This window comes from Rana temporaria, chromosome 2 (genome assembly GCF_905171775.1).
Source record: "Rana temporaria chromosome 2, aRanTem1.1, whole genome shotgun sequence".
Classification (NCBI taxonomy): domain Eukaryota; kingdom Metazoa; phylum Chordata; class Amphibia; order Anura; family Ranidae; genus Rana; species Rana temporaria.
Window position 1 is genome coordinate 415,185,979 of NC_053490.1, and position 26,784 is coordinate 415,212,762.

At 45.5% G+C, this 26,784-nt stretch overlaps 1 protein-coding gene across 1 annotated transcript in view; it reads left to right on the top strand.

Moving 5' to 3' along the window:
- Positions 1-17,006: 17,006 nt before the first annotated feature.
- The window catches only part of LOC120927488 (granulocyte-macrophage colony-stimulating factor receptor subunit alpha-like), a 92,106-nt gene continuing 82,328 nt past the window's right edge, over positions 17,007-26,784 (top strand). Inside the window, exon 1 of the mRNA XM_040338199.1 lies at positions 17,007-17,230. The gene's annotated coding sequence lies outside the window, so the exon portion shown is untranslated. The remainder of the gene's footprint in view (positions 17,231-26,784) is intronic.

Here is a 26,784-nt window from a genome sequence, read left to right on the forward strand (position 1 = left end):
AGTCAATTAATCATTTTTATTTGGGAAATTGTAGAATTTGATTTAGTCAAAGCATATGTTCTTCTCCTTTTTGGTTTACCAAAGGTGGGAGGAAATTTTTGCCTTTTTTGTACATTTCTAACATCACACTTACTGTATGGCAGTGGTTTCCTAAACGTGTTTTATTGTACAAGGACCCAAGAAGAGAAGTTATACTAAAATGTCAGCCAAGCTGTTTAGAGGCCTAGGAAAAAAAATGAACAAAATTAAAAAACACTTTTCAAATAAGACTAAAATTATGCTTCTTATACAAAAATTATGAAGTCCTTTATAAATGAATTACAGTGTTTTTTTTAAATAACAAAATAACATACAAAACAAAGATTAAAATGTGTAAAAGTTTACAATCAAAAAATAAATATATGAAACAAATGGCAAAAAAAAAAACATAGGGAAGCAGTGAACTTGTAATAATTTTAGAATAATAGTATTAATAAGGAGCAAAATAGAAGCTATTCTATATAAACAAAAAAAAAAGTGAGGTTGTTGGAAATAAATAACATAATGAGCATATCTCCACATAAACACATTCATTAAAATACCTTGTAACCATTACAGTGGCGGCTGGTGCTTACATTTTTTTGGGGGGTGTAAACAAACTGAACATTTCTGAAAGATACTGAAAAAAAACACATTGATTGCAGCCTCACTGTGCCATCAATTGAAGCCACTGTGTCCATCACATGCAGCCACTGTGCCCATCATATGCATCACCAGGGCCCATCATATGCAGCCTCTGTGCCCATCATATGCAGCCTCTGTGCCCATCATATCCAGCCTCTGTGCCCATCATATGCAGCCTGTGCCCATCATTTGCAGCCTCTGTGCCCATAATATGCAGGCTCTGTGCCCCTCATATGCAGCCTCTGTGCCCATCATATGCAGTCTCTGTTCCCATCATATGTAGTCTATGTGCCCATCATATGCAGCCTCTGTGCCCATCATATGCAGCTTGTGCTCATCATACACAGCCTCTGTGCCCATCATATGCAGCCTTTGTGCCCATAATATGCAGCCTCTGTGCCCATCATATGTAGCCTCTGTGCCCATCATATGCAGCCTCTGTGCCCATCATATGTAGCCTCTGTGCTCAACATATGTTGCCTGTGTGTCCATCATATGTAGCCTCTGTGCCCATCATATGTAGCCTCCAAGAAATGCAGCAGGTGACGGCAGCAAGCCCCTTTGTCCTTCACCCAATTATTCCGTTCCATTAGGCGTCCAATTAGGGCCCCTGTGCCTTCAGCCAATTAGGAGACGGGTATTAGATCCGTGCTGAGAGGTGGTTCAGTGTTAGCAAAGCAAATATTAATTTGCTTTGCTAACACACCTGGATGAACTGCGAGCACCTTTTTTTAAGCCTATTAGAGCCTATGGCCTATTAGAGCCTATGGCTCTAATCAGGTGCTTCAAAAAAACACCCCGCCGCTGGAATTCAGGTGCCTGGCATCTAAAAAGGGGCCCGGTACCTGAATAGGGGATGGCCACGGTGGCAATGGATAGATTCATGCAATGCATGAATCTATCTATTTTACATAGAGGGGGTGGCTGGAGATAGTGTGTGGCCCTTAATGGCAGCAAGTAGTGACTGTATCATGCTTAGCACTGGGCAGGCCTCTGAAGATGACCCTGCAGAGCACTCTGCATTGCAGGCCTCTCAAGAATCCTCGCTCACTACCGTCCAGAGGACAGTGCATTACAGGCCTCCTCAGACTGCCCAGAGCACTGTAAGTATGTACATTACAGGCCTCCCCTCGGACCACTGTCCACAGCACTGTGTGCATTACAGACCTCTCAGACCACCATCCAGGGCACTGTCCAGAATTACAGACATCTCAGACCACCATCCAGGGCACTGTGTGCATTACAGACCTCTCAGACCACCATCCAGGGCACTGTCCAGAATTACAGACATCTCAGACCACCATCCAGGGCACTGTGTGCATTACAGACCTCTCAGACCACCATCCAGGGCACTGTCCAGAATTACAGACATCTCAGACCACCATCCAGGGCACTGTGTGCATTACAGACCTCTCAGACCACCAGCCATTGGTTCCTACTGCTGTCAATCAAATGCTGTGATGAGTCTGTGTCTGTGTCAAAAGATACAGACAGGATGGCTAAAATGCAAGCCCGCATGAAGTGGCTTCCTATGGGGGCACTTGCCAGGGAGCCAGAAGACCCTAGAAGAAGAGGGTCGGGGCTGCTCTGTGCAAAACCATTGCACAGGGCAGGTAAGTATAACGTGTTTATTATTTTATTTTAATAAAGGGAACCTTTAACCGCTTCAATACTGGACACCTTCACTCCCTTCCTGCCCAGACAAATGTTCAGCTTTCAGCCCTTTCAGTCACACTTTGAATGACAATTGCACAGTCATGCAACACCATACCCAAAATAAAATGTTATAATTTTCTTTCCAGAAATAGAGCTTTCTTTTGGTGGCACTTAATCACCGCTGGGTTTTTTATTTGTTGCAAAAAAACTGAAAAATGACAGAAAATTTGGAAAAAAAGTGTTTTTATTTGTTTCTGTCAGTAAATATTGTAAATAAGTAATTTTTTTCCTTCACTGATGTGCACTGCTGAGGCTGCACTGATGGGCACTGATAGGCTTCACTGATGGGCACTGATGGGGTGGCATTTATGGGCACTGATGAGATGGCACTGAAGGGCGCTGATTAGGTGCCACTGATGAGGAGGCACTAATATGCTGCACTGATGGGCACTGATAAGTGGCACTGATATGCAACACCGATGAGCACTGATAGATAACACTGATGGGCACTAATAGGTGGTATTGGTGGGCACTGATAGGTGACACTGAAGGGCACTCATAGGCAGCACTTATGGGCAATGATAGGCGGCACGGATAAGCAGCACTGATGGGCAGCACTAATGGGCACTAATGGACAGAACTGATGGGCAACACTGATGAACAGGCACTGGTGGGCACTGATAGGCAGCACTGACTGGCATCACTGATGGGCACTGAATGGTGGCACTGCTGGGCACTGATTGGTGGCACTGATGGGTGCTGTTGGGGTTACATTGATAATCAGGGCACTGATGATGAGTGCCCTGATTACTTCTACACACTCTGCTACGAGGTGATGCCGCTGATCAGCTCTCCTCACCTCAAGCTGACCAAGTCTGAAGGAATGGGAGCCAAAAATTGCACTTTCGTGTTTACATGTGATTGGCTGTGATTGAACACAGCCGATCACATGGTTAAAGAGCTGAGTCATCTGCTTTTTACCCAGATTGGGGTTACGCCGAGTCACGCTGAGAAAATTTAAGTTACAGCTATCCTGCCACATCTTGATCAGTTAAAGAGTTTGCATTTTCAATGTAGAGATTAAGGTGGCACATTACATTTTACTAAACATAAAAATAAACAACTTACCCTGGCCTGGTCTCTGATGTGCCTCCTGGGAGAGCTGGGTGCTCAAAATTGCACCAGAATCCACCCTGGCAATAGGCTATGTTGTACCTCTTGTAGATTTCAAGTACCCAGTTTTCCCCCGGGAGGCAGTGATGAGGCACAGACATGTCACTCATGCATACAAGAAATGTCAGAAACTAGCTATGGCAAATGTTTTTCTTTATTTCTGAATGGATTCAAAAACGATGTATATTTGGAGGTAGGGGGCTGTAGGTCAAACTGCTGTTCTATTTTTTAAGGACCATATGTGTAATCAAAAGAGAATTCAATGACCTGGCAATGCTGCCTTGGCAATGGTGCCTGCTGAAAAGAGTGGCTTAGAAAAAATACAAATCAGTGCAGAAATTTACATATGTGGATGCTTTTAAGCAGGGGCGTCATTAGGGGTGGGCATGCAGAAGTTAATTAGTAGCCCCAAGCGCCGCCGAGCAGGGACCATTCTTTTGCCGAGTGTGCCCAAAGACACAGCAGGTCCCGCCTTCTGGAACATGCAGCGCCTATGATGGACGTCCCACTGGTCCAATCCGGGACCGCGGGACGTGTGACGTCTATCATAGGCGCTGCAAGCTGAGAAGGCGGGAATTACAATGCCGCCCGGCGCGCCATGATGTCATATCCCTGCTCGGTTCAGTGGCTCTCCTCATCAGCTCCTGAGGGCTGCATCTGAATGACAGGGTCAGGCACATTGTGCACGCCAGCGCCGCACCCTGCATCCCAGCTCCCTGCTCCGTTCACCGGCTCTCCTTTCCTCCTCGGCTCCTGAGCCTCCTCGATTCCTCTGGCTGCATCTCTACCACGGCTGAGGTAGGTCACTCAGTGTTAGTGTATGTAGGTCAGTGATTGTGTATGTAGGTCAGGTCAGTGTATGCAGGTCGGGTCAGTGTATGCAGGTCAGGTCAGTGTAGTCAAGTCAGTGTAGTCAGGTCAGGTCAGTGTATGTAGGTCAGGTCAGTGTATGCAGGTCAGGTCAGTGTAGTCAGGTCAGTGTATTCAGGTCAGTGTAGTCAGGTCAGTGTAGTCAGGTCAGGTCAGTGTATGCAGGTCAGGTCAGTGTAGTCAGATCAGTGTGGTCAGTGTAGTCAGGTCAGTGTAGTCAGGTCAGGTCAGTGTATGCAGGTCAGGTCAGTGTAGTCAGATCAGTGTGGTCAGTGTAGTCAGGTCAGTGTAGTCAGGTCAGTGTATGCAGATCAGGTCAGTGTAGTCAGGTCAGTGTATGCAGGTCAGGTCAGTGTAGTCAGGTCAGGTCAGTGTATGTAGGACAGGTCAGTGTATGTAGGACAGGTCAGTGTATGCAGGACAGGTCAGTGTATGCAGCACAGGTCAGTGTATGCAGGTCAGGTCAGTGTATGCAGGTCAGTGTAGTCAGGTCAGTGTAGTCAGGTCAGGTCAGTGTAGTCAGGTCAGTGTATACAGGTCGTGTCAGTGTTAGTGTATGCAGGTTATGTCAGTGTGTGTGTGTACTGACACACACTCACGTAGGTCAGGGTATGTATGTCAGCTAGGTCACCCTGCGCCACTCCACCGACCACACTCCCCCCCCCCCCCCCCCTGATGCCGGCTTGGCTTCGGGCTAAAGCACCTGGTCTTTTTGGCACCTAGCGACGCCCCTGCTTTTAAGTTTTAATACTGTTTATAAATAGTGGTATAAGATAGAATATTACTAATATCCCTACTATTGTTTTTTGTTATACTACAATAGGATGTGCACAAATTAGTCATGATGCTTACTTGCCTAAGTTGTGAGACATTTGAAGAGTGGTTTTGCAATTCATTCTGAGAAGAAATATGGAAGTGAAATATATTGGAAAGGTTACTTCCTCTTCAAAAAAAACCACTAAGCTGGATATTAAATATGGCTAGAAAATGGATGTTTGATTAGGAGAAAGATCATTACATTTTCAATTTACTTTCATGTCCTTGTCAGCTATGCAAACTTTTGTGGTGCAATAATGATTTCCAGTGGACAAAAAGGTAGTGGTTTGTTAAGTAGCACATGTTTTACGTGTCCAGCAGCATGCATGACATTATGTGATCAGTGTAAAATCCAGAAAAACAGGAACCTTATATTAATTTGTTATAAACAATCAAGAGGTATACAATAAGCTGTGTGCGCCTTTCTAAATTTCCACTCTTACACAAAAACTGAAAAAAGTAGCCTCATTATGTGACTATCATATATCCTATTCATAAAGAAAATTAAAGGGGGTGGCTACATCCAGTATAAAAATTAATAATACAAATAAATCTTTATAATTTCATTCACATAGTCATTAATAATGCTAAACCATGACCCCCTTACGTCTCTACCCAATCTTACTAAAACTCTGGACATCTTCCATGACCTTACAGGTCTAGGTATAAATCTATCCAGTGCCGGCCCAAGACATTGTGCTGCCTGGTACCAAAAATTAAATGCTGCCCCCCCTCCCCCCCAAAAAAATGCCCCCACATCCATTATTTTATATCATGATAACTAAAGTGGACCTGTCATGACTCTAAACATGTATATAGGAGCATGGGCGTCCGCTAAATTTTTGTTCAGAGGGGGGCGCTTCCGCAGCGGTGATACACATTTAACCCTTTCTTCAAACGCTAGCAGGGGTTAAAAGCATCCCACTAGCGGCTGAATAGCGCAGCTAAAACGATGGTAAAGCGGCGCTTTACCGATAACGTGGCCAGTCTGCAGTGTGAAAAAGCTTTTGAGATAATTCAGCTTCACTCCATGCCCATATAAATATAGCCTAGAGAATGTACAGACCCCACTTCAGCACAGACCCCACCTTCAGCACAGACCCCTCCATTCAGCACAGACCCCCCATTCTGCACGGACCCCCTCCATTCAGCACAGATGGACCCCCCTTCAGCACAGCCCCTCATTCCGCACAGACCCCTCCATTCAGCACAGACCCCCCCTTCAGCACAGATGGACCTCCCCTCCCCCATCCCATTCAGTACCTCAGATCAGCCATCAGCATGGCTGGGTCACAGCAGGTTCCCTCCCCCTGTGTACACATAAACACTGGAGGGGGAGGCAGCTTCACTCTGCTCGCTGTGTCTGTGTGACATCCGGCCCGGGACCGCTCAGACAGCCCGCGGCCGCGAGACTCTTCAACACCTTCTTGATTTTCCAGGGGGGTCAATTGCCCCCCCTTGCCCTATGGAGCGGACGCCCATGTATAGGAGTATAAAGAGGACCTGTTATGGTTGTTTACATGTATAGAAGTATAAAAAAGACCTGTTATAGCTCTATTCATGTATGTAAGAGTAGAAAGAGGACCAGTCCACACGTCTGTTTCTTCCCGTAACCCCAATGCTGGTGCTCCCAATCTTGACTCATTTCTAGGATCCCCTTAGAGACTGCAGACATGATAAAAGGAGATGGTCAGAGGCTGCGGACACGATACAGGAGCTGGACAGAGGCTGCGGTCTGCGGACATGACACAGGAGGTGGACAGAGGCTGCGGACATGACACAGGAGGGGGACAGAGGCTGCAGACATGACACATGAGAGGGACAGAGGCTGCAGACATGACACAGGAGAGGGACAGAGGCTGCAGACATGACACATGAGGGGGACAGAGGCTGCAGACATGAGACAGGAGGGGGACAGAGGCTGCGGACATGACACATGAGGGGGACAGAGGCTGCGGACATGACACATGAGGGGGACAGAGGCTGCAGACATGACACATGAGGGGGACAGAGGCTGCAGACATGACACATGAGGGGGACAGAGGCTGCGGACATGACACATGAGGGGGACAGAGGCTGCAGACATGACACATGAGGGGGACAGAGGCTGCGGACATGACACAGGAGAGGGACAGAGGCTGCGGACATGACACATGAGGGCGACAGGGGCTGCTGACATGACACAGGAGGGGGACAGAGGCTGCGGACATGACACAGGAGGGGGACAGAGGCTGCGGACATGACACAGGAGGGGGACAGAGGCTGCGGACATAACACATGAGGGGGACAGAGGCTGCGGACATGACAAATGAGGGGGACAGAGGCTGCGGACATGACACAGGGGGGGACGACAGAGGCAGCGAACATGACACGGGAGACAACGACAGAGGCTGCGGACATGACACAGGAGGGGGACAGAGGCTGCGGACATGACACGGGGGTGGGACAGAGGCTGCGGACATAACACATGAGGGGGACAGGGGCTGTAAATATGATAGTGTCCTCCTCCTTTGTCCACCATCATATAAATTCTCCTCCACATCATCAGTTTGCTGTGTCCTCCTCATGTGCCCCTTTCACCTCTCCACAGGTCAGAACAGCTCTGACCTGTGGAGAGGTGAAAGGGGCACAGGAGGACAGCATACTGCTGATGTGGAGTAGAAGTTATATGATGGTGGATAGAGCCATGGCCGCTTCAGTGCAGTCCTCTTCTCACTTCATATCCCCTCCCCAGTTTTACTCCCCCCTCCTCCTCCTCCCACCTGCTCGGCCGAGTCCTACTATGGCACTACTATGCACTACACAAGTCACTGTTGTGACCGTTACCCAGTGCGTCGTAAAAGAAAGGCAACGTCCCTGTCAATGTGTCACGTACCTGATGGTAGAGCCCGATATGCAGGGAGCAGCCACTCTTACTCCTCTGACTCTGGAACCCCTGGTAGTGCAGACAGGGAGTTTGAGAGTGCAGAGTCGCACAAGTGCTTGACAGGAACGCTGGTGCTGGAGCTGAGCTGGAATCCGGAAACTCTGGAGAGATGTCAGTGGTACAGGTGATAAATGGAACAGCTGACAAGCTGGAGGCAGAGGCGCAGGAAGCTGGAAGCTGCAGCAGCGGGGAATGTGTTCTGTAGTACAGGACACAAGCAAGTCCAGACAGGCCAGGTCATACACAGGCAGACGGATAAGGTACAGATTCGGGGGTGGAGGCAGAGTCGTGACTCAGCAACAGGCGGGCAGCAGTCAGGCCAGAGGGAGAAGCAGAAGCGTAGTCAAACAAGCCGAGGTCAAAGGCAGGCAGAAGTCAGGAACAATCAGGAACACGCCGGTTATAGGAACGGATAGGCAAACAGGTTAAACGAGTAGCAGGTGGGTCTCAGGAACCCTGTAGACCGAACAGCATGGAGCCCAGGTATCAGTTCTTGACACCATGCCTGCTGGTCAGTGGTAATATGCACCTTACTGCTAACCGCCCTGTTCAACAAGGCCAAGACATTGCTTTCCACATGCCGGTAGAGAGTCAGAATGGCCTTCCGTGAAAAGAAATGGCGTTTGGGAACCTGCCACTGAGGTACCGCACATTCCACAAATTTACGAAAGGGGACAAAGTCTACCAGCTGAAAAGGCAGCAGTTGAAGTGCTAGTAATTTAGCCAAGCTAGTATTCAGACGCTGAGCATGTGGATGGCTGGGACCGAATTTCTTTTGACGGTTTAGCAACGGGGATAGGGAAATGTGTACACCACGAATGGCCTGCAGTCAGATCTAGCTACACTGGATGTAGTGGATATATATATATATATATATATATATATATATATATATATATGTAATGCACTGCAGCTCACTGAGTCACCTGCCTGCCTAAAGTATATTAGAAAAGAACACCACATATGGCCTACAGTCAGATCTAGCTACACTGGATACAGTGTATATGTATATATATATGTATTTATATTTACAAGCCTTGATGTATATATATACTAAATACACTGCAGCTGAGTGAATAACCTGCCTGCCTGCTCAATCTAAATGACACTCTCTCCGTCCTCACTAGAAACACACTACACAGGGCCGACGTGCAGGTGGCCTTATATAGTGTGGGGCGTGGACTTAGTCCCCCTGAGCCATAATTAGCCAAAGGCACCCTCGAGTCGAACTCATGTCGAACTCATGTTCGACCCAAACATGAAGCTTATCCCTATTCATATAGGGTTTTGTCAGCATTGCTTGCACTTTATTTCATGCTGGCCATGGTGGTACAAGTCCCCCAGGGGCCCAGGAAGGCCACATTGTCCTTCCCCCACCTTTATGATAATGAAAACCTTAGACCGTTTTCCCTGATCCATCACTCTGCCACTACCGGCTCTACTTCCCACCACCTAGCATTGCCCTACCCCTATAAAGACTGAAGGCCGTGTACAGTTTACCTCTTCCCGACCACCCCCACACAGATATACTGCTGTAGGGTGGCCACTCTGTTCTGGATCACGTATTCGTTACGGGATCAGTGCATCTGTGTAGTGTGTGCGCCCGCTGCCCGAGCTGTGCTATGGTTCGTTACAGCACAAGCTGATCAGTGGGTCCTGACCAATAGATGATTGCTGAGACCCGCTGATATGCTTAGTGATTCGCAAGAGAACTTTGAGTTGGTAAACCCCTTGATTGCCCCCAGATGTTAACCCCTTCCCAGCCAGTGTCATTAGTACAATGACAGTGTATATTATTATCACTAATCAGTGCATTAGTGCCAGTGACTGTACTCCCTACCCACCTTGAGATTGTCCGCCATACTATCACAGTCCCACTATAAGTCGCTGATTGCTGTCATTACTGATTTAAAAAAAATCCCAGTATATATCCCATAGTTTGTTGGTGTTATAACTTTCACACTAAAAAAAATTATTACACTTTTTTTTTAAACAAATACATGTAGCAGAATACATTTTGCCAAAAGTTATGTAGATTTTTTTTAAAAATTGGATATGTTTTATAGCAGTATGTCGAAAATGTTATTTTAAATTGTAAATTGTATGCCTTTAATTTATTGTGGAAAAACACAAAAAAAACACAGTGGTCATCAAATAGACTTACTTGCTCTGTGTAATGGTTTTCCACAAAGCAGCCCATATCCTCCTTTTCTAATGTTCATCACTGGTGCTCCTGGCTCCTCCTATGCTTGCTATGGGGGCACCCGAGCCGAGCCACTGCTCTGTGGGTTCATTCTGACACAGAGCAGCGGCCCGGCCCTACCCACTCTCTCTCTTTATTGGCTCACTGATAACGATGAGCTCTGGTTTGTTTGCACAGTCCACGTGTAGAGCCCCCCAGGAAGTCGGCACCATGCTGCGCTAATCACAGGCAGGGAGACATTTCCTGATCTCTGCAGCCGAGCATTGGGACAATGTCTCCCTGCCTGTGATTAGCGCAGAGCGGTGCCGAATTCCTGGTGGGTTCTGAACGTAGACTGTGCGAACACGCCGGAGCTCATCCTTACTCACTGAATAAGCACTAATCTTGTGCGAAACGTCAGCTGTTCGTTTTTTTTTGGAGTGCGGCTATCCATCTTTCATCTACTTTTCATGCTTGCCCAGTGCACTGCCAGCACCCTTGGAATCCTGTTTTAAACGTGTGACCATATAGTAGACCCACCTAGAGCGGTGACTCTCTTTCTTGTATTCGTTTTGGATTGTCCCAGAGTAAGTTCAGCCTGGAGCCGATGAATAGGAGACTCAGAGCTGCTGTCAATCAGATGACACATGGGGCGGATCAGAGGCAGGGCTGCACTCCAGAGCTCCAGATTCTCATGCCAATCAAAGGACATGGGAGGCGGTGCGCATGCACGGGTGCCCCCTTGATTGATTGATTGATTTAATGGATTTATAATGCGCCAAATACTGACCCGTCAGGGCAGTGTCTAAGCGCAGAAAACATAACTGTAAATGGATAAATCAAGTCAGGGAGGGAAAGAAATAGAAGGAAAAGAAAAAAGGAGAGCAAAAAAAAAAAAAAACAGATCACCAAGGAACAACAGGGAGAACTAACATGACTCAGCCTGCTTTTCCCTCAAAAAAGCAAGTTTTTAGCCTTTTACGAAAGGCCATAATAGAGGGGAGAGACCGAATGGAAACAGGGAGACTATTCCATAGAGCCGTTGCTCTCACAGAAAAGCGTCTGCCCCCAAAGGTAAGCAAACGGGCAGATGGGCAAGTGACAAGACCAGCTGTTAGTGATCTGAGTCCTCGTGCAGGGGTATATCGCGTTATCAAGGAATTCAGATATTGCGGGCCCGTCCCATGATAAGCGCGATAGGCGAGACAAAGAGCCTTAAACTCAATGCGATCTACCACAGTGAGCCAGTGCAGTGATCGCAGGGTAGGGGTAATATGCTCCCGCCTATTTAGTCCGGAGATTAGTCTAGCGGCCTGGTTCTGGACGAGCTGGATTTTCCTCAGCCACTTTAGAGGCATACCCAAATACACAATGTTGTTAAAGTCAATCCGGGAGTTGACGAGAGATTGAACCAAGACTTTCCGGTGGTACTGAGAAAACAGATTTTTGACCTTTCTCAGACACCTGATATAATACAGTGCGTTGCGGATACATTGATTGACTTGGGGTATCCAATTCAGATTACAGTCAAAAATTGTCCCCAGGACGCGGACTTGATTCACTGGAACAGGACACGGCCCAAGGCTCGTGGGCCATTTTCCCAGAAAGACAGCTGGATCAATACGTCCAGAGATGAGAATTTCTGTCTTTTTAGCATTTAGACTAAGGGAATTGTGATCCATCCACTGTTTGATGTCTAATAGACAGGAAGCAAGCTGCAGACCAGGAGCAGGGTTGGATAGGCTGTCGACGACCAACTGGACATCGTCTGCATACAACCGATTAAACACTGCATGGGTGTCCAGCAGACTTGCAAGCGGCCGAAGATACACATTAAACAGCCATGGCGACAGGGCCGAGCCCTGAGGCACCCCCACAACTCAGGGTGCTGATGGCAGATAGGAAAGGACCGGTTTTAACCTGAAAAGTCCTGTGGGTGAGAAAGTCTGAAAGCCAGTGTGAAGCAGAGCCGGTAATGTGAAACTCGTCCCGAAGCCTGGCAATCAACATAGCGTGGTCTACAGTGTCAAAGGAGGAGGAAGAAAGCTGCCGGACACGCTGCCCATCGCCTGCTTCTTAGATGGGGTAAGTGCGGGACTTTGATGTCCTGACTGTTCTCTGGGAGGGGGGGTTGCCTATGCCGGCCAGCTGGCCAGCCAACCGGCCAGGGGGTGGCTGTTGACCGGCCCAACCAAAAGAAACAACCACCATCTGCCACTGGTTGGTTATCATTTAAGATAAATGGATAGTTGGTAGTTCTGAGATGCACAGGAGCTCTGCCCTAATATTTCTATTAGGTACTCCACATCACCTTTGTAGCTTTGACCTCTAATATTGTTTGACATTTCAGTGTTCTTCATAGGCTTATGTGTTTAGTTTCAGAATGTGGATATTAGCATGTAACACATTGCACCATTGTAAAACAAACATTGCTCAAGGTTGTTACATGTCCTTTAATGTCTGATTCATAATACTTGCCATTTACAGATTGAACAAAAGGCATAAAAAGCACACATAACTTTTTTAGAAGATTTTAATCTACTGAACAATGCATATGCATTTATGTATGCAATGTATTCCAAGAATAAATAATCAAGGACAAAATAACATTTAACTTTTTTTCTTCGGTAATGTCAGACCTTCAGATAACTTGGTCTCTAAATGCGATGTTCGTACTCAGAGGTCTCTCACCAATGTAAAAAAGAAAGAAAGAAAACAATAATGAAGAATAGACAAATTGCAGAAAATCTCTGTGCAGTCAGCCCAAACAAGCCTTATCATATTCCCAATCTATAATTTAGAGGTACAAATGCAAATCTCCAAAATGCTTGGGGTGCATTAGGCAAGCATAGCCACAGATGACATATTTTCATGTTGAAATGAAATCTGGACTAGTGTAAAAGAATATAGGGCCAGATTCACCAAAGAGATACGACAGCGTTTCTCCTGATACGCCGTCGTATCTCTGTTTCTATCTATGCGACTGATTCATAGAGACAGTTACGCATAGATATCCCTAAGATCCGACAGGTGTAATTGTTTTACACTGTCGGATCTTAGGATGCAATACCACGGCCGCCGCTGGGGGGAGTTTGCGTCGTAAACCAGCGTCGGGTATGCAAATTAGGAGTTACGGCTATTCCCGACGGATTTTCACGTTCGCTACGTCACCGCTAGTCTAGTTTCCCGTCGCAAAGTTAGTCGTTTTTTTTGGTGCCCTAACTTTAGTCAGCAATCGTATTGCTGTCTAAAGTATGGCCGTCGTTCCCGCGTCGAAACTTAAAATTTAACGTCGTTTGCGTAACACGTCCGGGAATACGGAAGTACGCTACGCACGTCGCCGTTCGAAAAAATGACATCACTGCGCGCAAAGCACGGCGGGAGTTAGGAAACGGAGCATGCGCAGTAGGCCCTGCGTGGGAGCGCGCCTAATTTAAATGGCACACGCCCATTTGAATTGGCCCGCCTTGCGCCGAAGGCCGCCGGCGTAGTTCTCATCGCAAGTGCTTTGTGAATCAGGCACTTGCGATGAAAACTTGCGGCGGTGTAACGTATCTACGATACGTTACACCGCCGCAGTTCTATGTGAATCTGGCCCATAATACTTTCAATATTTGTATATAGCATATCATATGAGAGGGAAAAGAGAATGGGATTTTGCAGATGTAATTTAGTTCATTATTTTACTACAGGTTTCAGCCAAAGAAAGATTTTTTTTTTTTTACTCAGGGCACATAATGCAAAATACATTATTGTAGTCTTCAGATTAGTAAATTATTGCAGTCCTTTGACATTGCTTAAAGAGTAACTCCACGTTTGTTGGGGAAAAAAAAATAGCAAATGAAAAAAATAATAATAATATAGCATATACAATTGTGAGGTCATATTGTAATTGAATGTTATTAAAAATGACCTTTCCTTTTCAATCTGTAATTTTATGTGAAATGCAATGCAATATGGCTACCTGGAGGTGTTCTGTATACAGAATGTATACAGAACGCCCCCCAGAAACATAATTTCCTGCTTGTGTGATTGGCTCACTGATTTTCCCAGAAGTCTGCACTAAGATACAAGCCAGGTTTCAGGCATTCATTGTAATAAAAATTTAATTTTTGGTGAGATACTCATAGCTCCCAACTGTCCCTGATTTAGAGGGACTCTCCCTGATTTGGAGCAATGTCCCTCTGTCCCTCATTCCTCCTCATGTGTCCCTAATTTTGGTCTGATCTATATAGTTGTATAAAAAATGCACATTTTATCTATCGAGCACGTTAACCTGGTCGGCCGCAGAAAAGAGGGGGGGACAGAGTGCGCCCCCCCCTCTCCTGAACCGCACCAGGCCACATGCCCTTAACATGGGGAGGATGTCCCCATGTTGATGGGGACAAGGGCCTCATCCCCACAACCCTAACTATTGTAAATAGTTAAAAAAAACACACAGACACCTTAGAAAAAATCCTTTATTAATAAAAAAAAAATAAAAAATAAAGAAAAAATCCAGCGGTGATAATTCACTCTCGATGCGGCTCCCTGCTCCAACGTTGTCTTCTATCCAGCGACGGATGATCTCTCCAGCGACGGGTGATCAGCGGTCCGGTCCAGCGATGAGAAGATCCATCTGTCCAGAGCGCAGCAGGCGAGCTCCTCTCTCCGCTAGACATTAGTGACCAGTGCTTTTCTCTCCTTTTTTCTGTTCATACATAGTACAGGCTAGGAACCTGTAAAGCTATGCTAGACTGAAGATAGAGCTGGATTTCAGCTTTAATTATATAGTTTTAGTTTGATTAGTATTACGTTGACCCCCTCTGAATTTCCCCTGTTTAGTTTTGGGTAAGCATATTCTTGGGCAGGTGCCTACTAGTAATACACAGGTTTCCAATTTTGAAAAAAAGACAATTTAAAACATATTGTCAGCCTTAAAGCTTGTCCATTGACAGCAGTTGTAATTTCCTCAAATCTTCCTCTCCCCATGTAAAGTGTGATAGAGTTCTTTTTTCTTACCTTGTCCCTAAAGTTACCTATTATTATTCTTAGCCTATGTGACATTATCACATGGAAGGGAAGAGTTCTAGGGAGAGGGATCCACAGGGTAGCAGAGATTATATGGGTGCTGTCCAACCATATGACCCCTCCTTCTGTTATTGCCCCCCTCTACATTCCATCGAACTGTGCTCTGAGGTTGACAGAGGATTAGGGGAGGGCAGTAAAAGCAGAGAGGGTGGTGTTAAATATGAAGATGAAAGGCCTTTTTTGAATCTGTAAAAAAAGAAGAAAATTTCCCAGCTCGACTTAACAGCCAACCTGAAACAAACCAAATTCTCCAGTCCAGCAGTTCATAGTAAAACCAGGGGTTTCATTTTCACACATTTGCAAATACATGTGTGAGCTGCAAAAGGCATTGACAAGGCACCCCAGTATTATCTGTAGTCCTAACTCTATACATTTTGAGAGCCTCCATAGTAGGAGCCCACATAGTATTAGTAATGGATAGATTGTGGGCAGGTATGCCTGGAGGGAACCCACTCCTCTTAAAAGCACAGGGACACACTGGACACCCAGCAAATAGCACAATGGCAGCAATGCCTTGCAAATGAAATGCCATAGAAGCACTTATTAACATATATTTAATTAAAAATAAATGTTTTTCCCAAATTAGTAAAAATAAAATAAAAATGTAAATTAATCTGAACTAAAGCAAAGAACAATTTCTTTTAAGAACCTCAAGAGTGATAAGTTTGTTTAGTGTAAACCATTTGCTTCACAAGTGTTTACAAAATATACTGTACATATCAATCTACATATTGCAGGTTTTTTGTGCTCCTTATTTTTAGCAGATGTGTTTTCTAGCTTTAGTAAAGGGATGGGCTTCGGGTTTAGGTTGACCATGAATCTGATTCAATCCCAAGCTGTTTGCAGTATGCCGAAGCAAATTAAATGGCCAGATTTCACCAGTTCGCCGCACCCACTACTGTAGCTGGAAGTAAACCATTTAGTGGCAGTATTACTGCCACAGAGATCTGTGAATGAATATAGCGTACATAGTAATTCTTGTTTTGCAACAAAATTGTAAATAGTAAATCAAGCACACACCATTAAAAAAGTATTTTAATAAAATAACCCCCCCCGCCCCCAAAAACAGGATGTCTCACATCGCCCATCAATTCATGCTGAGCGATGCCCCACATGGCCATATGTGTTCAATGATGTCACCCAGGATCAGGATCCATCAGCCACTTGGTTTACAAACAGAAGCAGGCCGGGGATTGGAACAGTCATTTAGCAGCAATAGTTTTTTTTGCTATGCCAATCAGCCAAACATGTTATTTAAAAAAAATACATTTATTTTGTCATTTAAACCTTATTAAAAAACCCACATATGCTGAAAATTTCTAAATAAATAAACGGTATGTTTTAAGTTTATTTTTACAATGGTTCATCTACCAGCTACACACACCCTTTATTATCAATAAATATCTTGCAAACTGACCTTAAAAAAGCTAGGGAAAAAAAATAAGATTTGGGTCCCATAGACTTCAATTGGTCTTGAGTGCTGTATGCTTGCTATGTTCAGTTCGCTCATTGCTATAAACAGGTAACAGTTATAATCATTTTTGAGTTCTGCTATTGTCATTTGAAGGGAAACAAATATTTTCAACGTACGTATTTCATCCAAGTATTTTCAGTCTGACACATTTCCTTCTTTCTTACTTCCTTGTTTTGGTAAAATTACAGTTTAAATTGCACAAGCCAACATTAAGGAACTAGATATATTTACACATAAACTTCTGGAGCGAAGAATCACAAAGGTCGATTTTTATCAAATATCATACAGGATCTTCAAAAAAATAAAGAGCAAAAACAAGTTCTGAATGGAAATTCCACACCTGGATACAGATCCGTCTGTGGCACTGGTGATGTATTGGACGGCAGCTGAAAAAGTGAAGGTTAGTGATAATTGTAATGTATATTTATAAGTTAAAGCAAACCTGTTCCAAGACAGATATGTATGTTGATTTACTAAAGACATTTTTTTGAGTAAATGTTCTCAACTCTTTTAGTAAATTATCCCAATGGGAACTTCTATTCCTGACCTACTAGAAGTATGACTTGTTAACAATACCAAGCCATCCCTGGCTTTAAAGTATGAAGTCAGAGTAAAACCCGACCCCTTAATCTGCACAACTTGTTCCAAGTCGATGGCTCAAAAAGTAATAAGGCAATGGATTTCTATGACATCAACACAGCTAATATTTCAGATGGATAGTTTATTAATTGCAACCCCCATACAATCTCAGTACAGGTTCCTTTAAAGAGGACAACTTTTGAAAATATATATTTTTTGGATAAATCTATGAGGTTAAAGTGTAATGACAGTATTTGGTGTACATATTCCCTTTATTTTACTCAAATATAACATATCAAATGTGCAGTGCTCCTGTGCTCCTGTGTGTTCCAAACAAAAGCAAAATTACATATGTGACAAATTGTACCTTCACAAAGCAATTGAGGGTCCTGAGGTCCAGAATTTGACGAACGCCCTCCTTTTTCGGTACTATGAACAGGTTGGAGTAAAACCCCTGGAACCGTTCTTGTACTGGGACAGGAATAACCACCCCACGTTCCAGCAGGCCCTGAACTGCTCCAAAAAGGGCTTCCCGACTAGTCGGTTGTAGCTGGAGGTTGGAGGGAAAAAATCTGTTTGGTGGGAAAGATAGAAATTCTATCTTGTACCCTGAAGAGACTACTTCGCAAACCCACCGTTCGGGGACCTGAAATGTCCACCGGGTCGCGAATTCGCAAAGACGTCCCCCACCCGAGAAATGGGTAAGGGATAACCTTCATGTGGACGCAGTTTTGTTTGCAGGTTTGTTGGGTTTGCGAAACCAGGGATGTTTCTATCCCTAAGCAGGCGCCTTATCGGGCCTGAGGTCTTTTTACCTGCCGCACCGGGCGGGCGAAAAAAATGCTTGTGTGCGGTGAAGAAGGGCCCTTGCCTCCGGCGTGGCACCTTCCCCTTTTTGGATTGTGGGAGCAGCGTGCTCTTACCTCCTGTGGCATCTTTAATAATGTCATCCAGGGAAGCTCCAAAAAGTCTGTCGCCCTTAAAGGGCAGGTCCATCAGGGCTTTCTTGGAAGATTGGTCCGCAGACCAATTCTTTAACCAAAGTAGATGGCGTAACACCACCACATGGCTTGAAGCGCTGGCCAGCAGAGGAATCGTGTCCAAGGCTGATTCGCAAACAAATTTTAGGCCTTGTACCAGCTGATCAGCTAGGGCTACCTCGTCTGTGGAAGCCTGACGTGCTTCTAACCCATTAAACAGCATCTTTGCCCATTCCGTGAGTGTCTGAGACACCAGGGCCCCAACTATGGTTGGGCGTACCGCCGAGCCTACTACCATGTATAGGTTGCAGGTGATCGCCTCAGCCTTCTTGTCCGCAGGATCTTTGAAGGCAGGAGCCCCCTCCACCGGTATGGTGGTTAGCTTGTTTAGTCTGGACACAGGAGGGTCCACTATCGGGGGCGAGGTCCATTTCTTCAAGAAACTCTCCTCAAGAGGGTAACGCACCGCCAGATTTTTAGGTACTGAAAAAGTCTTTTGTGGTTTGTCCTACTCTTATTGTCTAAGTAAGACACACAAGGTAACACCTTAGCAGCGCAGGTCGCCTTACGGAACCCAAATGGGGACCGGCACTTCTGTTGCTTCTACAGACCCCTCTATTTTTAGGGTATCTCGCACTGCGGTGTTAAGGTCACTCACCAGAGCCCTCTCGCGTGCTGACCTGGGTCTGGAGTCATCTTCACTGTCTGGCCGATCTAGGTCCGCATCGTCAGATACCTCAGAGCCAGGGTCCTGAGCCATAGCTGGACCCGGCTCCGCATCTGAGTTTTTCCCAGAAGATGGCGGGGGGAGGGGGTGCTTTCTAGCCCCCATTTTCCCACGCACTGCTTCCACCTTGGCAACAAAGGCATCTAGGATTGCTGACATAGCGTCCACCGATACATCGGGTGCAGCTCAGGTGTCTCAGGGGAAAAAACGTCTTCTTCTGATGCCATGCTGCCCACACGCCTGACACAGGAACTCCGAAGCAAGGTACAGTAGCCCACCCTCCTAGCTGCAGCAAAGACGAGGGGTTCCCCCCAGAGGACTCACCACCCAGGAACTTAGTAGTATGGTGCTGTTTAGTAGCTGAGCTGCTTCTTGTCCGGTGAACACTAGCAGAGAGTGAGTCTGTCGGTCTGTGCTGTTTTAGCGATAGCTGCTACTTAATAGGGCTGCTGCTTTTGTCAGCTCTTTAGTTTGAGTAGTCAGCAGCGTGTCTCTGTCTGACTGTGACGTTTAAATAATTAATATGGCCGCCGCTCTGACACTAGAGGCCAACAGCGCTGAGGCCAAAAAAGCATGGCCACCAGTGTTATGCATAAATACATACTGAGGCTTCAAGAAAATGGCCACCGAACGGCAGCTAGAGGCCCTGACCTCGTTAATTACCAAGGTAAAAGGCTGCAAGCAATGCCACTGCTATTGCGCCGTCTTGGGGCATACTGCGACGGCAGTACGGCCCTACAAACCGATGCAAGTGTAACACCCCAGGAAGTAAAACATGCAGAAATCACCAAAAGTATGGCCACTGAGCGTTAATAGAGGCCAATACAATGCAGCTACAAGAACATGGCTGCCAGTGTAAGATGTAACACCCCAGGAAGTAAACATGCAGAAATCACCAAAAGTATGTCTGCCGAGCATCAATAGAGGCCAATACAATGTGGTTACAAGAACATGGCCGCCAGTGCAAGTACAAACTATACAGCATGGATCACAGGGAAAATGGTTGCCGACAGCATGGAGCAGGACACAGGTAAGCAATCTCTCTTGGCACTTATACACTGATTTAGTGAACGTACATTGTTCCCCCCAGGTGAAACTCCCCAGGGGAACCCCCGCCCCAGCAGCTAGCTCAGAGAGCCAAGGGAGGGAGGGGAGAAGGGAAGCATAGAGCCCTTTACTCACCTCTCCAGGGATGCCCAGCTCTGTCTTCCTTCCTGTGGGTTTATGCTGGAAGCATCCTAGACAGACCATCTCCCGCATGGTAATGGAGGTGACTGTCGGCCTGGCTGCTGTGACTCTGCCCTCTAGACTGGTCATATGCATGCCCTGGAGCGTATAATGAGTGAGTGAGTGAGTCAGAAACTTATATAGCGCAACACATGTGAACTGAATTGAGTCAGGGCGCTTGGCATCCATTCCCTAATGTATTTTGCCTTCAGAATAGATGGGTTTTGAGTTTTTTTTCTGAAGGCCTGGTGATTCCCTTCCATTCGGATGCTGGTTGGAAGTGCATTCCATCGTTTAGGTCCTTGGACTGCGAATCTTCGTTCTCCTTTGGACTTGTATTGTGCTTTTGGTATCTGGAGTAGATTTTGGTTGGTAGAACGGAGAACACGATTGGGGTTGTGACATTTTAATTTTTCGCATAGATATTGGGGGGCACTTCCTTGAACACACTTATGTGTCAGACAAAGTGCCTTTAAAATGTAATTCTATCTTTTACTGGCAACCAGTGAAGGGATCTCAGGGAGGGAGAGATTGATTCCCAGGGTTTTTTTCCCGTCACAAGTCGTGCCGCCGTATTTTGAACCACTTGTAGACAAGTGATTTGGTACTTTGGGAGTCCGAGGTAAAGGGCGGTTGCATAGTCGAGTCTGGAGTTGATTATTGTTCCCACTACGACTGCTATGTCTTCTTTTGGGATAAAGAGTATAGCTCACTGGCCACCCGTAGAGCGACGGGCATGTCGTGGATGACCCAGTGCATAGCTATGGTCGGCACACGCTCGATGGCCGAAAACTGGGGGGGACTACAAGGATCTGGGATCCAGCCTGTCACCCAGTTGTCAGTTGATCGAAGATCACAGGAACGATTAAAAACTTGGATAAAAGCAAAAAAAATACAAAAATACAAAAATAAATTTGAACTAAAAGCCTCCAGGCCTATGGGCCCGAAGGGAGACATGTCTTCTTCTTAACTAGGCAGAAAAAAAACTGGAAGGCTAATACCCACTATGTCAAGATTAAGGCTGTGTCCGTCCATGAACAAAAGAGAAAACAATCTCTAAATTAATTCTCAAACTAAATCAGTTAAATTGATGTGCGTCAATATCATCATTACTCCAACAAAAATGTCTCAAACATGTGATGTTTTGTAGTAAATCCAAATATAATAAATCCTTCTCTCTTCTTCATAAAAAAAGCCTTCAACCTGAACTATCACTTCCACTAGTATGTAAGGGTTAAACTCTTACCTTCCTTAGTTGGCCCTTTTTAAATTACAGGAGGTCTGATAGAATCCAGAACAAAGACTTTAGCTTCTACTTGTACAACACCGCAGTGAAAGGTGTCCTGCACACTTTTAATTTTATATTGATCTTTTTTATGTGATTTATGTGATATGAATAGTAGTGTGGGCTAGTTCTATTACGTTTTTTAATTCTTTCACTGTGCAGTGACACATTTGATATTTAATATATATATTTTTTTTTTAACGTGCCTCAATGTGCTGTGGACTAATTAGATTGAGGGCTTTTGATAATTGTATTCCTTTCTCACCATAACTTGTTTGGTTGTACACTGTCACCTGTCTTTAACCACTTGCTTACTGGGCACTTAAACACCCCTCCTGCCCAGACCAATTTTCAGCTTTCAGCGCTCTCACAATTTGAATGACAATTACTCAGTCATGCAACACTGTACCCAAATGATTTTTTTGTAATTTTTTTCATACAAATAGAGCTTTCTTTTGGTGGTATTTGATCACCTCTGGGTTTTTTATTTTTTGCGCTATTAATGAAAAAAGACCGACATTTTTGAAAAAATATGTTTTTTTCTTAGTTTCTGTGATATAATTTTGCAAATTATAAATTTTTCTTCATACATTTTGGCCACAATTTATACTGCTATATGTCTTTGATAAAAATAACACAACATTTTTGGAAATTATTTGGTCTGTGTGAAAGTTTTAGAGTCTACAATCTATAGTGCAAATCATAAAAAATTATCACATCTGATCACACCTGATGTACTGAAGGCCTATCTCACTTCTTGAGACCCTAACAAGCCAGGAAAGTACAAATGCCCCCCAAATAACCCCTTTTTGGAAAGTAGACATTCCAATGAATTTAGTAAGAGGCATGGTGAGTTATTTGAAGTTGTAATTTTTTCCCACAATACTTTGCAAAATTAAGATTTTTTTTTATTTAAAAACATTCTCAAAATTGTCATTGTAATAGCTTATTTCTCTCACATGGCATGTGCATACCACAAATGACACCCCAAAATACATTCTGCTACTCCTCCTTGAGTAAAACGATACCCCATGTGTGAGACTTTTTCACTGCCTGGCCACATACGGAGGCCCAACATGCAGGGAGCGCCATCAGGGGTTTTAGGAGCATCTAATTGCACATCTAACTAGTTGACTACCTATTACACTTTTGAAGGCCCTGGAACACCAGGACAACGGAATTACCCACAAAATGACCCCATTTTGGAAAGCTAACACCCCAATGTATAATCTATGAGGCATAATGATTCTTTTGAACGGTTCATTTTTTTCCAGACATTTTTGGAAAATGTGGGGAAAAAAATTAAAACACATTTTTTTTACACAAAGTTGTCTGTTTATAAGATATTTCCAACACATAGCATTTAGATAGCAAAAATGACATCCCAAAATACATTCTGCTACTCCTCCTGAGTACAACGATACCACATGTGTGAGACTTCTACACAGCCTGACCACATACAGAGATCCAACATGCAAGGAACACCGTCAGGTGATCCAGAGATACATAGCATGCACATACCAAGAATTACACCCCAAAATACATTATGCTGAGCAAAGCGTAAACAAAAGATTACCTGTGGTAATAGTAGCACAGTTCTACACAGCAGGATAGCACTGGTCCAGGCAGCAGGCAGGGACTTGTTCAGCAACGACATACACAAATGTCCATGCAGTGATACTGTCCCGTCAGGGTTAGTGCAGGCAGACATATTGTCAGCAGTGCCAAAAATATTGGTCCTGGTAGTAGGAAGGTCCATGTCGTGTGGTCAGTTCATGCAACAGGCAGAGGCATAATGGCATAGGTCCTACAGGCAGCAGGCAGAAGTAGGGCCTCGTTCAGGACAGAATGGGGACAGGGGTAGAGGCTTCTCCCACCCAAATCTCTTTGAAGCCTCAGAGTCTCCAGACCCTAATCTAGGATGAGAAAACAAAAAAATTGTTTTCTTCATCCAGAAAAACTCACCCCTGTGTTGAATCCCACTAGTCCAGTAGCAGGGTACAAGATCAGTCCATGAGGCAGGCAAAAGGCATGGTCAAACAGTCCAAGGTCAGTTCCAGATCAGGCAGAGGCATTACAGAATCGTTAGGCAGAAGCATGGTCGAAAACCAGTCCAGGGTCAGTTCCAGATCAGGCAGAGGTATTACAGAATCGTTAGGCAGAAACATGGTCAAAAAACAGTCCAGAAAGGAGAGAAATTTTGATGCATCCTCACATGTAGTGAGCATGTGGATGCATGATCATAGTACGTGTGCCGCGTCCTAAATATATTCAAAATGGAAAAAATGACCTAGGGGCAAGTCATGGACTTTGAGTCCATGACTTGCCCCTAGGTCATTTTTTCCATTTTGAAAAAACAGTCCAGGGTCAATTCCAGATCAGGCAGAGGTATTACAAAATCGTTAGGCAGAAGCGTGGTCGAATAACAAACCTTCACCCCATAGCGGGCCCTTTTGCTGGGGATAAACTGCTTGATTTTAAGTCTGCCACAAAATTTTACAAGGGACTCATCCACACATATGTGTTGTTTCGGGGTATATAACTGGGGGAATAATTCCGAAAATAATTTAATAAGGGGCGAATTTTGAAAAACCTGTCAAAATGTGGGTGATTTCAGGGAAGGCACTGGGTATTATCATTGAAGTGGAGGAACCTCATTATCATGGTTCTGGGCATTGTTGCAGAGAAGATTGGCATATGGTAGATGGGGCGTTTTGACCAAAAGGATCACATTTCATTTTTTGGGTTGAGTCCCATGTGAAATGTGAGGCCTACAAAAACCTTAAACTCCTCCACCGTTAGGTCTTTACACTCAAAGGGATAGGCATAATAAGATGTTGGTTATTTGCAATAAATTGTTCGGCATACAGGTTGCACTGGGCCACAATTCTAGATAGCATTTCCACAGTAATTAAAAATTAAATCAAAAAAATTAATTGGGGAAAAATTGTCCGTTTCCACCTGGACTCCTGGCTGGGCAGTGAAAGAGGGAATGTTAGCTTCTCCTGAATTTGGTGGAAGCCACAAGGGGTTCTGAAGGGCATAGGGAAGGCTGGCATGGGTCCTTGGCTTTTGTTGCCGAGGTACTGCGGTGCTGGTGGATGGCACTTCGGTGCTGGTGGATGGCACTTCGGTGCTGGTGGATGGCACGTCGGTGCTGGTGGATGGCACTGCGGTGCTGGTGGATGCCACTGCCTCCTCACCAAGCGCCTTCTTTTGGCGGGCTGATTATCTTCCCCCTCTGAGCCTGTCACTGTTCCACTACTGTAGACTGGCTCATAGTTTACGTCCGACTCAGAATCCGAATGGGAATCCGAAACAGAGAGCTCCCCGTTGCTCTCGTCAGGCGTGTAAAGAATTTGATATGCCTCCTTGGCGGAAAAGCAACATTTTGACATGGTTGCTGGCGGTGGTGATGCGACTTCACAGGTGTGTGGCACAGACGTGCACTGAGGCGGCACAGATGTGCACTGATTGATTGCACAGATGTGCCCTAATGAGGTCGCACAGATGGGCACTAAAGCAGCACAGATGGGCACATGTGGGTACTGAGGTGGCAGAGATGGGTACTGAGGTGGCAGAGATGGGTACTGAGATAGCACAGATGGTTACTGAGGTGCTGAAACAGATGTACACCGATGAGGCAGCACAGATGTGTACTGATTGCACAGATGTGCACTGATGAGGCGGCACAGGTGGCACTAATGAGGCGACACAGGTGGCACTAATGAGGTGGCACAGATGTGCATTGAGGCGGCACTGATGGGCACTGATTAGGCGTTACAGATGGGCACTAATAAGGCGGCACAGATGGGCACTAATAAGGCGGCACAGATGGGCACTAATGAGGCGGCACAGATTTGTACTGAGGTGGCACAGATTTGTACTGAGGTGGCACAGATTTGTACTGAGGTGGCACAGATGGGTACTGAGGTGGCACAGATAGGTACTGAGGTGACACAGATGGGTACTGATGAGGTGGAACAGATGTGTACTGATAAGGTGGAATATATGTGCACTGATGAGGCGGCACAGATGTGTACTGATTGATTGCACAGATGTGCACTGATGAGGCGGCACAGATGGCACTGATGAGGCGGCACAGATGGCACTAATGAGGCGGCACAGATGGCACTGAGATGGGTACTGATGAGATGGGTACTGATGTGCACAGATGAGGCGGCATAGATGTGAACTGATTGACTGCAGCACAAGTGGGCACTGATGAGGTGGCACAGGTGGGCACTGATGAGGTGGCACAGGTGGGCACTGATACGCACTGATTGCAGATGTGCACTGAGGCGGCAGATGAGCACTGATCACAGGTGGGCACAGGTGGTACTAGTGGCACATGTGGCACTGGTGGGCACCAAGTGTTTCCCAGGCACTGGGCACTGATTGGGCACTGATTGGGATGTTTTTCACTGTATGGCACTTTGCAACTTTATAACAAAACTCACGGAACGTTCTCCCTCCTCACACGCGGTGTCTGTGTGAGGAGGGAGAGACGGCAATGAGAGATGATCTCATATGTTTACATTTGAGATCATCTCTCATTGGCCACGACGATCGCTGTGATTGGCTATTTACCGCGATCTGTGATCGGCTGTGTCCAAGGGACACGGCCAGCACAGAAGTTCCCCGATGCGTGCTCGGGAGCGCGCGCAGGGAACGAGGAAAGGGGTGGCCGTATAAAAACGGCCACCCGGAGATTTAGAACCACCCTGCGGCCGTATATAGTCGTATGGCTGTCAGGAAGTGGTTAAATAAATTGTTCTTTACATATATTAGCATGCCAAGTTGTCTGGCTAAAGTCATAAACTATGAAACTGCCAGGGATGTTTTTAATAATACCAACCTTTCAATTAATCGGATTAAACCTTTTTTTAAAAAAGAAAACTGTTGCTACAACTACTCAAGTATCCCTGTCACAGCTTGGTTGGCATGTAAATATAAAGGCACAGGATATAAAAAAAAGGGAATTCATAGTATAAAGACCTGTACACACGGGCCAGAATCTCGTCAGGAAAAAAAAACACAGTTTTTCCTGACGAGATTCTTGGCAAGAATCTCTTGCCGCCCGAGTGTACAGACACTCCATTCAAAAGAACCACGGTTCTTTTGAAAGGCAAGAACGCGGTGATGTCATTGCATAT